The 15,076-nt window shown below is 44.3% G+C and overlaps 1 long non-coding RNA gene across 1 annotated transcript in view; it reads right to left on the reverse strand.

The window, feature by feature from the left end:
* The window catches only part of LOC147668348 (uncharacterized), a 94,257-nt gene that overhangs the window by 19,038 nt on the left and 60,143 nt on the right, over positions 1 to 15,076 (reverse strand). Inside the window, exon 2 of the long non-coding RNA XR_015304124.1 lies at positions 8,874 to 8,974. This is a non-coding gene — a long non-coding RNA (uncharacterized LOC147668348). The remainder of the gene's footprint in view (positions 1 to 8,873; positions 8,975 to 15,076) is intronic.

Below are 15,076 nucleotides of genomic sequence, written 5' to 3' on the forward strand. Positions count from 1 at the left end.
AAAGCGCTTTCATATACTGTCCATTCTTTTACCTTCTTTATCAGGAGGCGCCAAACAGGCAGTCACCGGATTCTTGGAGCGCCTTTGTGCCGCTTGAGTAACAACAGACTCAGGACGAGGATGTCCAATTAGGCATGCCGGAGCTGTCTCAGGAGCAAGGTATTTCTTATCAATTTTTGGAATTGATGCTGGAACTGATGCCGGATTTTTCATTTATTTTATTCCTTCATCCCATATGTGTTGGATTATGGCGATAGCTCTTACTGATTTTCGAGATGACTCTTTGAAATCATAAAGGAAACATTCACTTTCTTTAACAGGCATTGTAAGCTCAAACCTTTTTGCGTTTTTTTCAATCAGATCATGGAAACTGGCTATATCCTCTGGTGGAGAACTCGCTTGAGGTAACGGTGATGAAGGGGAAGTTGGAACGGTGTATTGGTCCCATTCATCCCCAACTATATCATCATAGGGAATCTCTCCTTCAGCTTGATCGTCATGATCACTATCAATTAAGTCGTCCCGGATAGTTATTATTTTCGGAGTGTCTACTCTCAGAACTGGAGGAGGAGACTGAACCACTGGTGTTTCCTTCACAGGCTGAGGAATATTCGCAGGAGCTGGGGCTGCAGTGTTATCCTCCGGGAAACAGCAATAATAACTTTCTATCATGTGCCTTAAATCAGAAATTAAAGACAAAGGCACCGAGAGACTCTTCCTGAACATTGGGACTCATTTCCTCCTCCTCTTCATAATTGTAAGCCTGATGAAAGGACTCATAACGCTTAAGACCTCTTACTGGCCGATCCTTAAAAGAAAATTGCTCATGAACCTCTTGGAAGTCATCATCCTCTGATTCTTGACCTTTAATATGTAGCTGAGAAGGGCTATAGGCAGCTGCATAAGACCCTTCATCTTCAGATTCCTGGCAATCCAAAATAGTGGACGGAAGAAGCGGAGAAATTTTGGGAGTTTAAAACTCTGCTTTCTTGCTCGTCGGCGAGCCAGTCGACGGGGTAATTCTCTTAATAGATATGAAGGTTGAAGTCATCATCGTCGGAGATCTAACAAATGTCATTGTCGACAACTTGCTCGTCATCGACGGGATTCACAACGGGATCGTCGACAACGGAATAGTCGACGGGGTCGTCGTCGACGAAGATCTTGACGTCGACGAAGGTCTAACACTCACCATCGACGGAGTCGTCATCGATGTCGACGACACAGTCGTCATCGAGATGGTCGTCGTCGACGACGAGATAGTCGTTGGTGTCGTCGACGCCTTCGTCTGCAATTTGACAGGAATTTCTCTAGTTTTTGACAGCAGCAATGACGACGAAATCTTCTTTTCTAAAGTAGACTTGCAAGGAGTTGGAGGAAGAGAAGAAGAAGTTTCACCTTCTTTGATCTTTCCTGATTTTTGTCCCTTTTGATCTCCTTTTTCCTCAGAGGACTCTCTCTTGTGTTTTCTAGAGGAACGTCCTTTGGCATCACCATCAGACTCAGTCTGTAGCTTTCTTCTTTTGAAGCCATAGTAATAGGCGTGCTTCTCGGTCCTTAAGTGTCTTAGCAGAGAAGGTACGACAATGTTTGCAGTCCTTAGGAACATGCTTGAGATACAAGCAGTACAGCAATTCCTTATGTGGGTCTTCAGAAAATAATCTGGCTTTGCCACAGGATCTGCAAGATCTGAACAGTCTCTTTTTAGAGCCTTCAGACATTTGCAAGTAAATAAGAGTGAAAATCAGTACCTCACTTACAAATGTAGAAGGTCAAAAGTTCAGTAGAGAATACACTGAGCTCAGCTCAGGGAGACTCCTTCTCACACGAAGGCGTTTCGAAATGTGAGGTATGGTGGCTCTGCTGGGGATGGTGTATCTTGGTGCTGGCAGCTGATTGGCTGTGGTTTGGACCACATAATGAGGAGGACAGGTGGCCTAATGTTAGGCTCCTCTATGGTTTCCAGGCAGTTTTTTCTTCTACTGCTATGGTTATTCTTTTTACCGGGAGACTCCCACCATGACGACAGGGAAAATACAAGCATGTGAATCTATGAAAGATTCAATACAGGAGAATCAGGCAGCCACTACCCCTAGTGAGGGAACGCTACACACAAAACCAGTTTTGAATGTCCAGAGAGGAGTGTACTGCTCATTACCCTGACCACATTTCTAGATAGGCTCATAGGCTCTGGATAAGGATATCCCCTTGAATTTTTAAAGTGAGGGCACAGTGGGTTTGTAGAGCAAACATACTACTGCAAAAGTGGGTAGGATTGCCCCTTGGGTACTCCTACCTCAATTGGTTAGTGGGTTCCCAGAAGTCACCTGACCAAAGAGCTGGTGCCAGGCATAAATGATGCATCCCCAGGAACTTGACCTGCTCCCTCCCTTACCCAGGACAAAGAAGTAGATTAAATTGGTCCACTGGCAGACCTCCTCCGTAGCTACAGGGACACAAGACGTTGCAAGATGTATTCCCCTGAAGTACCCAGCTGACAAGTGCCAACTGGACCTGGACTGGACCTTGCTGTTGGCCTTTCTTTAAATGTCATTGTAATTGTTTGTATAGCACTAGAATCTACCCCCTAAGGAGTATATTTGCGCTTCAGCAGGACTGTGAGGGGATGGCAGCATATTCCGACAGGATCAGCAGCGACAGAAAAGAAAGCCCTTAAGCATTTTCCTGAACTGCAGATGTTCAGAGCACTGTCTTGGTGGGAGCGGAAGCTCATTCCAAAGGTGTGGTCCGCGATATGAGAGAGCTCTACCTCCTAATCTGGCCCTTTTTACTTGCGGTACCACCAAAAGGTGTTTAGCACCTCAACTTAGGGATCTGGGGGGGAACATAAGGCAGGAATTTTCGGCGAGGTAGGAAGGGCCCAAATTAACCAGAGCCTTTTGGATGATACAGCATGTTTTGAACATAATCCGTTGACGGATAGGGTGCCAATGCAATTTCACAAGAAGGGGAAGTGAAAGGGTCTGAGGTGGAACATTAAGGACCAACCGAGCTGCCGTGTTCTGCACCACCTGTAGCCTGCTAAGCAAGGCATCATTTGCCAAGATCAGCATACCATTGCAGTAGTCCAGCCGACTTAAGACCATCGCCTGGACTAAGGTTTTACGGGCAGAGTCGGGGAGTAAGGGGAAGACTCGACGTAGCATGCGGATTACAAGGAAGCAGAAACCCGCTGTTTGGGTCACTTGTTCTTTCAGACTGAGATCCCGGTCAAGGCGGATCCCCAGATTTTTAACTGTAAGCTTGGGAAAGGGAAGGGGGCCCAAATCTGTTCGCCACCAATCCGGAGTCCATAGGAGGGGCGCCTCTCCAAAAAGCATGATCTCAGTTTTTCCTACATTGCACTGGAGGAAATTATTCCGCATTCAGTGAGATATGGCCCTCATCCCATTAGAGACTGCCAGTTGTACTGCGGATGAAAATTTATTGAATGGAAAGAGGAGCAGAGTATCGTCTGCATAGGATATGGGGATAAACCCATAGGTCCTCATAAGGTTGGCCAAGGGAGTAATATAGATGTTAAAAAGAGTTGGGCTCAAACATGAATGAGCCCTGAGGTACTCCCTTGGTCATATCCACCGGAGCAGACTGACACAGGCCCAGATTAACAATCTGAGAGCGATCCGACAAGAAACTTTCCATCCAAGATAGGGCGGAGTCTCTGAACCGAACTTCCTCCAATCTTCTGAGCAAAACACTATGGGAAACTGTGTCGAACGCCACGGATAGGTCCATCTAACAGCACCAGAATCATAGAATGGCCCTTATCTAGGGTCATTCCGATGTTGTCCATTACTGTAAGTAATGCAGATTCGGTGCTGTATTTGGGCCTAAAACCGGACTGGGAATGATCTAAACATCCAGTCAGTTCGACATAGTTGGACAGATGGGTATTCACATGTTTCTCCATTATCTTGCTCAAGAATGGAAGAAGGGAGATGGGACGGAGGTTAGAGAGGTCAGTCCCCGAAAATTTTTATTTTTTTGCGGATGGGTCTAACCTGGGCAACCTTCCATTCCCGTGGGACATAACCTCCTGAGAGAGAGAGAGAGATTAATAAGACTGCACCACAGGGGGGCAGCTGTTTATCCAAAAATGGGATGGTTTTAGCTGGGATATGATCTGCAGGATATCTAGATTTTATCCTGTGGATCAGAGTTTCAAACTCTGCTAGGGTGATGGAAGGAAAAAGCTCTAGCTTTTCCTGATTCGCAAAATTCCAAATGGTCCAGGGCCATAGGAATCTGCAACAAATTGCCAGCTGCTGTGATTTTCTCGCCCTGCGAGTTTCTAAGTGCCCTCTCCTGAGGTTGTGGGTTGGTGAGGCACCAGAACAAAGTTTGGAAACCTCTGAAAACATTTCCTTCAGAATTCCTGGAGACCTGGGGGGAAAAGTATATGAATAGCTGTCTCACAGAGTTGAACTGGATTGCATCATTGCCCTGCTCAGTCCCACCAACTCTGAAAAAACTCTAAGTCCCAATCTGCGTTGGACCTTAAATAGTCAGCAAGAAATCTCCAAAGCATCAACAGGACCAACCAGCTTTAATTATCTGGACGCCAGTTCCACAGCGGCAGCTTCAAAGTGTGCCGCGGCCCAATCAGGGAGGTTTGTTCATGTCAAAAAGTGGTAAAGTCCCTTTCAGACATAAGGACTTTAAAACTTTTTCCAAACAGTTTTTCAACAGTAATATTTATTTGAATTCATGAACAAAATAAGAAAATAATATCTGCAACACAGACAGATCACTGCTTTACAGAAGTCATAAACGCAATGACCATTTTTACATTGCTTAATTCGCACAACATATGATCAGCCAGTACACAACACACTTTTGACATAGATACTAAGGTAAGCAAACAATCTGAAAGTTTCTCACCACTTCCCTTATATCTTGCCATACTTCCTCAGGCATCCAAGATTTCTGTACACCTCAGCCTATCTCCCAAAACTATTCATCAAGTGATGCCACAGTATTTGCTCACCAGGAATGAACGATATTCCTTTTGGGCACCAGTAAGCCCGCTGTCACTAGCATTTTATCTCCGGGTATCTGTCACAATCTGTTTGTACACCCATTATGGAACTTTTAGGGTTTCGAACCACTGAGAAACCTATCACGGTTTGTAGTGTACTGTTAATATGGGCCCAGTATGTATGTAACCTGGGGCAATCCCAGATCATAAGTGATAGACAGCCACACATCAGCTACAGAGGAGAGTAGTAGCTTTTTCCACCCTACGGAGTATATCCAGAGAGTAATATACTTGGTGAAAGTATTTCATTTTTATTAGATGTATTTTTGCCAGGATCGCCAACACCCTGGCAGCCATCTTAGCCTTCATTCAATATTGTCAATGTCCCCCGAATCGGAGGTCCACCCGTCTCTCAGGTATATTGGCCACTAGTAATCCATAGACTCTGGACACAACCTTCCCCTTTTCAACCACGAAGTTGGATTCTATGAGAATAGGTTTCAGCATGACACCAGGGCATGTCTTAATGGGGGTGGGGTAGAGAGAAAGGTGGGGGCGTCACAATAGTAGCTTGTGTAAAGCACACTCCGCCGTGAGGTTAGCATAGGAATTTGTGGGAGTAGACAGTCCTACATCACCTTACTTCAATATACCCATATTATCCACAGCTCTGAACCTCTCTAGTTTTGTCACTGGCAGGATAAACATACCAACCTACAATGGTGTTTCCCTCATTAACTTCTTCCCTCATACTATCCATTAAAGGCTCTTTCCTAACACTCAATTGGAACCTTTGTAACTGCTGTCAACCACCTTGTGGGTTTCATTCTATACATCGGAGTCAGCAGCCACTGCTCCTCTAGACGCATCGATCCAATCAAATGGTGGATCATCTCTCTCACTGATGAGCCAGTCATTAATAGGAGCATCTGGGTGGCCCAGTAATTTAATTGAATGTCCCCCATGCTGACGACCTCCCTTCCCCCAAAAAGTTGTGTGAACACATTTAACAAATGCTACCCTTGGTGGGGACTAAAGTGTTTAAAGTACGTTGGAGTTACTGGCTACAGGTAAATTTGTAGGATATAAAGCATTTGTGGCAATGCGATCATAAGAGGTCATCTCTGCCCTCTTATTTGGGAGGTGAACGTTTAGCCAAAAAGTCTCTTGGCGCTGTTTATTTCCACTCCCTGAAGTAAATTGCTTGATTTATTTAGCCTTAATACTTCATGATCTTCTGTGAAAAAGTGAAGCCAGACTAGGATTTGGAGCATTTGAAGAAAAATTCCATTTGATTATACCATCAATCTTTTTTGACTACGAGCATCCTGCAGTTGTACACTGTTGAATATGTACAAGGACACTGATAAACTGTTCATGGTAATTGCTTGTCCAACAAGTTAGTGTTCAGTTGATTTCACACATATTTGCCCAGTTCAAGATCTTACTTGCAATCTTAGCTCTGCATTGTAGGAACCTTCACCGAAGTCCTGAATGTCCTGAATGTAGAGTATTTCTGCCTGCATGCTGGGATGCAGGAACACTTCAAATCTATATACTTGGACGTACATTTTTCCAATATAGTTATAACCTCTATAGTCTATACTATATGCTGGCTGATTTTCTTTTTAATTCTCAGATCTTAACATAAGGCAGCATTGCAGGTCCAGTTTACCACACTGTTACAAAGAGAAACCCTAGGGTCAAAAGGCTAAAGTTGAATAGAGGTTAAAGGGTAGCCTGATAGGCAGGAAGCAAAGAGAAGGTAAAAATATGCACTGTTTTGTTAAGGGGCAATAGCTTATATGTCCCAGCATGCACTGTACTGAAATTTGAGTTTCCCAATGCTCATGCGGAGAACATCACTGAACACTTCAAGGTTTTGATACCCTACTTCGTGAAGTTTTACCAAAGAAATTAAAATTTTCAACTTTATTCGACATTTCAAGCTTATTCTTTGATATTCTGGAGGAGAATTTTGTCAACAATGGCTTCACTTTTTGTGAAGTGTTCTTCCAGTAGCTGGAAGAATGCAGCCATGGTGCCATATGGCTCGGGTGTTGTTCATTTAACTCCTTCATATTTAGATGAGTGTAAATGTTGTAAACTATAACAAAATGGGCCCTGAAAGTCAGGAAAGGTATTTCCCTCAGGGAACCTATGACCTCACAGTAGAGCAAGAAAGGAAACTGCATGGCAGGATGGACAGGGAAGGTCCTCTTCCACTGCGACTGTGTCCTCTTCTTCAAAGGACTTTCGGACAGAGAGATCCAAGGAGAAGAACTAACATTATGGCCTCCTTTATTCTGATCACTCCAGCCATCCCTGAGGCTTCTGGTCAACGTCAATGGTATAGATGTCGAAGATCGGCACCTTCTCTATGTGTTCAGCAATGAGGGCAGTCTACAATGCAGGTTCAAAGTAAAGGTGCACTCTGCACCAAAGACACCAGCAGAGTTAAATAAATAAAATGGACATTTTCTCAGGAGCTATAGGAGGAATGGAACAATAAATTGACGATTTGTTCTCAAGAGGATACGGAATTATCTTGAGTTTAAAGAAACCGTGGTGAATACTTAATTCTTCATATTAAACGAATACCATCATCAGAAACAATTGTTTTGCATTGATGTAAAAATGAAATAGAAAACATTTAAGTTGATGAAGGTATTAACATTTATTTCCCAATTTTCAAATCTTTTTAATTTCGACTGGCATTTTGGAAAAAAAGAGTTTATGATTTTCAGTAAGCAGAAGTGTGTTGTGCCAGGTGCACTATAGTGATTTTAGCATCACAATCCACCTCAAATTAATTTTTGGGGAACTCTTTACTCTGTAACTGAACTTTGACATTGTATTGAATTATGACACGTGTCTGCGCTTACTAACCATGAGGGGAACTTGTTCACATAGGTAACTTGATTCACCATGTGGGTATGTTGTTGTAAGGATATTTTCTTTGTTATGAGCCTTTATTGGAATTGTTTCCATACAGTGCATGATAACCATCAGGGTGCTGTTAGCTTAGCATGCATGAAAAAGCGACAGCCACACATTTGTATGTGTCATGCTGTAAGTTCTGAGCAGCTCTACAGGTCCCGCGATTGTTTTGATGGGTTATCTTATATGTTCTCAATCCAATTTCTTAAGCTTAATGCAGCAGAGGTTATCCACCCTGGTACTTATGGCTCAGTGAGAACAGGGAAAGGGGCATCAGTCCTTCTTTAAAATGATTGCCAAATCCAAGATGACCCGCATTATCAGAACCTTTCGTCATCAGTTTTTCCAATGTAGGTGACTATCTGAAACGTGCAGGGTGGACTTTGTTTGGGTCCTCTGGTAACCAGCACTTTTGGCAGATCTCTTTCTTCTATGCAGCCCTGCCAGGTAAGGACAGAGTGGTTACTGAAGCGGGTGTGAATATCCTGTATCTATTCTGTCCCATTGCTAGCAAGGTTCCACCACTCCTTTCACACATTATATGCCTGATCCGTTGACAATGAAGGACCTGGCAATTAATTTGTAAATAATATCATATAGTGACATGAATTCTAACAAATGGATACGGGACAGTCAGAGACTAGAGCAGCTGTCCTCTGTCTTGTGTTCAAAAGTAGAAGTCAGAGTATAATTAATGTTTATTTCCTGAAGTCAATTAATGAAATTGTTGACCAATGAGTGTGTATCTTATGGGATGCTAAGAACATGGGGCAAGTGGCCGTGCTCTCTTAGTTTACAAATGTACATGGAAGGAGCACTACAACAAGGACCAAGGCAAGGCCTTCTATTTAGAGCAAGTATTCGAAGGAAGAAGATACCAGACCTCAACCCAAATTCTGTTAAAAAGTACATGGCCCAGATCTCGTTAACTCACGTCCCAGTCCTGCTTTGGTACAGCTTTTCTCTTCTTAAGCTTTGTCCTTTTAGCTCCTCCACGGCAAGCAAAAGAGCGATTCACTCTCACAAATGACATTCCTGGGGTTAAAAAATAAAAAAATGATGACTGTTACTAGACATGGTTAATTTAGATTAATCATTTGCATTAGCTCTAACTATTTAGTATTCAGCATTTAACAAACGAAGGAGTGTGCTACTCAGGATTTGAGTTGCTGAATCATGTTTCCAGTATGAGGGCATTAAACGTTTTTGTAGGTCCCACACATTTCTTAAGTTTGGAAACAACAACGTTTCTGGAAGGAAGCTTAACTCTTTGGATGCGGTTTTATTTCCCCGGCGGTGCGGGAGAAATAAACGGCGAGCGGGATTCGGACGGCTACAGTCCGTCGTGCGCACACGCCCACTGTAACGCATGACTGCCGGAAGCGGTCATGGGCATGCAAGGAGTTAAAAGGGCAGGACTAGTCTGCAAAGGAATTATGGTGTAAAGAAATAATATCATATCAACATTTTGGTAGTGGACATGTTACATAATTATTACATTTCCACCACCTATGGTAGGAGAAGAATATAGCTGGCCACTCATATTTTTAGAACTTCTGGTGCCAATCATTCAAGTTGCATTTCTTCTGTCCTTGAAAATATAATGGGGACATACAAGGTTCAAAGGCACTTTGTTCGGATAACGTTGTATCCATAAAAGCACAGCAACAAACAAATTAAAGATATACAGATGAGAGTCATAATAAAATCCATTAGCAACATACGATTTACAATAATCTTTTAAAATCATGCAAAAATTCATAAATAAATAGTGGAAAAGCTCAAAGATTAGACATCATCTGACGTGCTCGAACATCAATTCTCAAGAAAGTACCTTTGCGAAAAACCAGCTCCTCATCATCCAAGATAAGTAAACTAAAAAAAGTATTTTCCAAACTGATGGGTGTGAACCTTTCAAAATATGGGGTTAAAAGCCACTTAATGCAGTTTAAATAGTATTTACTACAAAAAAAGTGCAATATAGATTGGCAACTCTGACCATAGCACGAGCAGGGTAAGTGATCAAGGCCAGAGTGGTGACCAAGGGGAAAACATAATGCAAATTTAATAGTGCCTGCCCTTAGGCGGAACAAAAGGCTCCTCTCCCAATGGCTCATAGACAGAGAGAGGAAGTTAGCCAACGTACACCCCAGGGTGTTCGATAGCCATATATCTATGGACAAGGAATTTATTTAGATACCTTTGCAAAACGTTCCGCTCTGTATAGCGAATAGCGTTCACTACTAAGCTCCTTTACATTCATGGTCACTGCTGTGCTAGGATTTGTAAAAATGCTTCCATTGTTAACACTGTGTAGGCCCTGCTACACCCCTGGCAGCCATGGTATGTCCTTCCCTTTTACACATTCTATACAATCACTGATGATCTCTCTCGTAAGGGATGCGGCCGGGTTTTTTGAAACGGATAACCAAAAGTGGCAGGGCGGGCCCTAATAAAATCTTCAATAACATTTATGTTAAGTTCCCTATGGCAAGTGTATTGAGGTGTGGAGATTGGGATGCCTAGTAGCTTCCTGCAGAATCTATTCTCTTCCTGTTGAATGCAGGAAGTCTTAGCCATACCCCAAACTTACGCGCATAAGTGGCTGTTGGCACACATTGAGATTTAACATTTTTTAGAATAGCTGAAATGGCACCAGGTTTTTTTGGACGTGGAAGACCGAGAATCGAGTTGGTGGCCTTTGAGAACTTGTTCCTGGAGTGAGCCATATGCTCAGTCCAGGAGCCGTTCGCAGCAAAGACCACTCCAAGGTAATAAAAGGTGCTGGTGCTCGTCAACTTCTGATTACCCACAGATCTAAAGCAGAGTTGACGTTTCCTAGGGCCACAAGACATTATAAAAGACTTTTTAAAATTAGTACACAAGTCCAGGCTGTATATATAGTTAAAGTCCTGCACTAGAGTATGTAAGAAATTCGTAGTGCTGCCCATAAGGACTACATCATCCGCATACAGTAGTGCGGGGAGTGTTTTTTCATTCATTTTTGGAACGTCTTGGGTCAATAATTTAAGTGTTTTATTCAGTCCATTAATGTAGATGATAAAAAGGAGGGGGGCAGAACACAGCCCTGTCTGACCCCCTACCTACCTGAATGGCTTCAGTGACCTCGCCCCCGCAGCCTATCCTGACCCGGGCTTTAAGATCTTTATGAAGGTGCGCCAAAAAGTGCACCAAGGACTCATCCAATCCATAGGCCAAAAGTATAGACCACAGCTTTGACCTGTTGACAAGGTCAAAAGCAGAGGTCAAATCCATAAAGGCAAGATAGATTGGTGAGGCCTGCACAATGGTGTATTTGCCCATAATTAGATTAAGATTTAGGCATTGTTCGTTGGTGCCAACCTTACTTCGAAAACCCAGTTGACGGGGATCTAAAATACAATTTTCCTCAGACCACTCTAGTATCATGTTATATAGGACGTTACCCAAGATTTTTAAGGTATTGTCAATTAGGGAGATAGGAAATAGGTCTATAACAACTTAGTTGGGAACCATCCCCTTTTTTAAAGATCGGGACAAAAAACAAGCATTTGCAATGCAATAGGTCTCGCAGTTATTAGAGTTTGAGCCATTGGCATTGTAAATGGCACTGCCTTTTATTTATGTTTTGGTTTTTAAAAAGGTTAAAAAAAGGCATTGTCAATTACAATGCCAATAGGCTAAACTCTCGCAAATGCGAGACATTGCAAATAACAAAGCCTTTTATTTATGTTTTCGTTTCTAAAACCTAAATAAAAGGCATTGTCATTTACAATGCCAATAGCTTAAACTTGGGTAAATGCGAGACCTATTGCATAGCAAATGCTTGTTTGTTGTTCTTTTTAAGTTATGTATGCTTGCAATAAAAATAAAAGATTATAAAAAAAAAAAAATCACACCAGTTTCCAGGGCTAGACCGATTGGCGTTGCCAATGCTTGATTTAAAATGTAATTGGTCTTTAAATCACCTAGAATTTTAAGAAGATTGTAAAAGGAGAAAAGAATATTTAACTAAATAATGGAAACATAATACATAACATGAAGATATGAAGCGCTAACAGAATCAACTGCCTGCTCTCCTAAGGAAAAAATTACTTTTGCGAAGATTATGTTCAGTGTATTTTATTGTGACAAAAATCCAAGAACAGAAGTGAAATATTAACATCTTTTTGTGACATTTGTAATAAAGCTTGAAACATTGAGAGAACATATTTGAACCAGTTGTTGAATGGTTGCACAGATTGATGCTGTGGTGGCACTGAGTGATGTGGTGGCGACGAGTGGTGGCGTTCAGTGATGCTGTGGTAACGCATAGTGATGTCGTGGTGCCCCTTAGTGATGCTGTGGTGGTGCTGAGTGATGCCGTGGTGATGCGATAGATAGATAGAGGAAGGGCGATAGAGGGAGGGCGATAGACAGAGGGAGGGCGATAGACAGAGGAAGGGCGATAGAGGGAGGGCGATAGACAGAGGGAGGGCGATAGACAGAGGGAGGGCGATAGATGGATAGATAGATAGACAGAGTGAGGGCGACAGACAGAGTGAGGGCGACAGACAGAGTGAGGGCCGATAGATAGACAGAGTGAGGGCCGATAGATAGACAGAGTGAGGGCCGATAGATAGACAGAGTGAGGGCCGATTGAGGGCCGATAGATAGACCGAGTGAGGGCCGATAGATAGACACAGTGAGGGTAGATAGATAGATAGATAGATAGATAGATAGATAGATAGATAGATAGATAGAAGTGAGGGCAATAGAGTGAGGGCGATAGATAGATAGAGTGAGGGCGATAGATAGATAGAGTGAGGGCGATAGATAGATAGAGTGAGGGCGACAGATAGATTGAGGGCGACAGATAGATTGAGGGCGACAGATAGATTGAGGGCGACAGATAGATTGAGGGCGACAGATAGATTGAGGGCGACAGATAGATTGAGGGCGACAGATAGATTGAGGGCGACAGATAGAGTGAGGGCGACAGATAGAGTGAGGGCGACAGATAGAGTGAGGGCGACAGATAGATTGAGGGCGACAGATAGATTGAGGGCGACAGATAGAGTGAGGGCGACAGATAGAGTGAGGGCGACAGATAGATTGAGGGCGACAGATAGATTGAGGGCGACAGATAGATTGAGGGCGACAGATAGATTGAGGGCAACAGATAGATAATGAGGGTGATAGATAGATAGAGTGAGGTAGCCTCGTGGTGGACGTGGTGGTGGACGTGGTGGGGGTGGACGTGGTGGGGGTGGACGGGGTGGTGGTGGACGGGGTGGTGGTGGACGGGGTGGTGGTGGACGGGGTGGTGGTGGTGGACGTGGTGGTGGACGTGGTGGTGGACGTGGTGGTGGACGTGGTGGTGGTGGAGGATGTGGTGGTGGTGGACATGGTGGTGGTGGTGGACGTAGTGGTAGTGGATGTGGAGGTGGTTGTGGTGGAGGTGTTGATGGGTGTGGTGGTGGATGTGGTGGTGGATGTGGTGGTGGACATGGACGTGGTGGTGGTGGAGCGGGTGGTGGACGTGGTGGACGTGGTGGTGGTGGAGGACGGGGTGGTGGTGGAGGACGGGGTGGTGGTGGATGTGGTGGACGTGGTGGTGGAGGTGGTGGTGGTGGTGGAGGACGGGGTGGTGGTGGAGGACGGGGTGGTGGTGGATGTGGTGGACGTGGTGGTGGAGGTGGAGGTGGTGATGGGTGTGGTGGTGGGTGTGGTGGTGGATGTGGTGGTGGTGGACGTGGTGGTCGTGGTGGTGGACGTGGTGGTGGTGGACGGGGTGGTGGTGGACGTGGTGGTCGTGGTGGTGGACGGGGTGGTGGTGGACTTGGTGGTGGACGTGGATGTGGTGGTGGTGGCGGAAGTGGAAGTGGCCTTGTGGTGGATGTGGTGGTGGCTCGGGTGGTGGTGGTGGATGTGGTGGACCTGGTGGTGGTGGACATGGTAGTGGATGTGATGGACATGGTGGTGGTGGACGTGGTGGTGGTAGTAGTGGTGGTGGATGTGGTAGTGGTAGTGGTGGTGGAAGTGGTGGTGGAAAACGTGGTGGTGGGGGACGTGGTGGTGGAAGAGGTGGGTGTGGTGGACATGGTGGTGGTGGACGTGGTGGTGGTGGACGTGGTGGTGGTGGACGTGGTGGTGGTGGACGTAGTGGTGGTGGACGTAGTGGTGGTGGACGTAGTGGTGGTGGTGGTGGATGTGGTGGTGGTGGATGTGGTGGTGGTGGATGTGGTGGTAGTGGACATGAGGGTGGTGATGGTGGACGTGGTGGAGGTGGGTATGGTGGAGGTGGGTGTGGTGGTGGTGGTGGACATGGTGGTGGTGGATGTAGTGGTGGTGGATGATGTGGTGGATGTTGTGGTGTTGGAGGTGGCGATTGTGGACGTGGTGGTGTTGGATGTGGTGGTGTTGGATGTGGTGGTGTTGGACCAGGTGGTGTTGGATGTGGTGGTGTTGGACGTGGTGGTGTTGGACGCGGTGGTGTGAAACATTGGAAATAGCTAGAGGCATAGAGAGATCTGTTCTAGCATCCAAGGAGTTTAGTAAATCCAAAGTGTATTTAGCAGAAAGTGTGAATACAATCTCATAAAACCAAACCTTCTTCAAATACTAAGGTAGAGTTTAAAAAATAGGACAAAAATTTAACATGTTTCCAATGAGGATCTAAATCTCACGTTGCCAGTTCCAATAATTGTCCGGCAGTTGGTAATGCCTGCGTAAGTGCAGAAGAATTGGCAAGTTTGCATGTGTGTGTCAAAACTTACAGAAAGCCATGTTGGCAGATACACAGGATAATTTTGATTCAGGCTACAGTCGAGATGAAGCTGATTTTAGAAAAAGATTAGTACTGTCTGTTAACATGTTATCGCTTGTACTCAATCCTTATCTGGAGGGACGGAAGAAAAAGGTGGCGATCCTGTTTGAGAAGTTTAAACCAGGGTCCCTGGAGAATCAGTGTCCACTATCACGATCATATCAGACACACTATTTAAAACAAGCATTTGCAATGCAATAGGTCTTGCATTAGAAAAGTGTGAGCTATTGGTATTGTAAATGACATTTTTTTAAATATGTGTTGGCTTTGAAAATATATAATTTAATAGCATTGTTATTCTTAAAGTCAATAGCTTACACTTTCCTAAT

Source organism: Lissotriton vulgaris, unplaced genomic scaffold (assembly GCF_964263255.1).
Source record: "Lissotriton vulgaris unplaced genomic scaffold, aLisVul1.2 SCAFFOLD_4810, whole genome shotgun sequence".
Classification (NCBI taxonomy): domain Eukaryota; kingdom Metazoa; phylum Chordata; class Amphibia; order Caudata; family Salamandridae; genus Lissotriton; species Lissotriton vulgaris.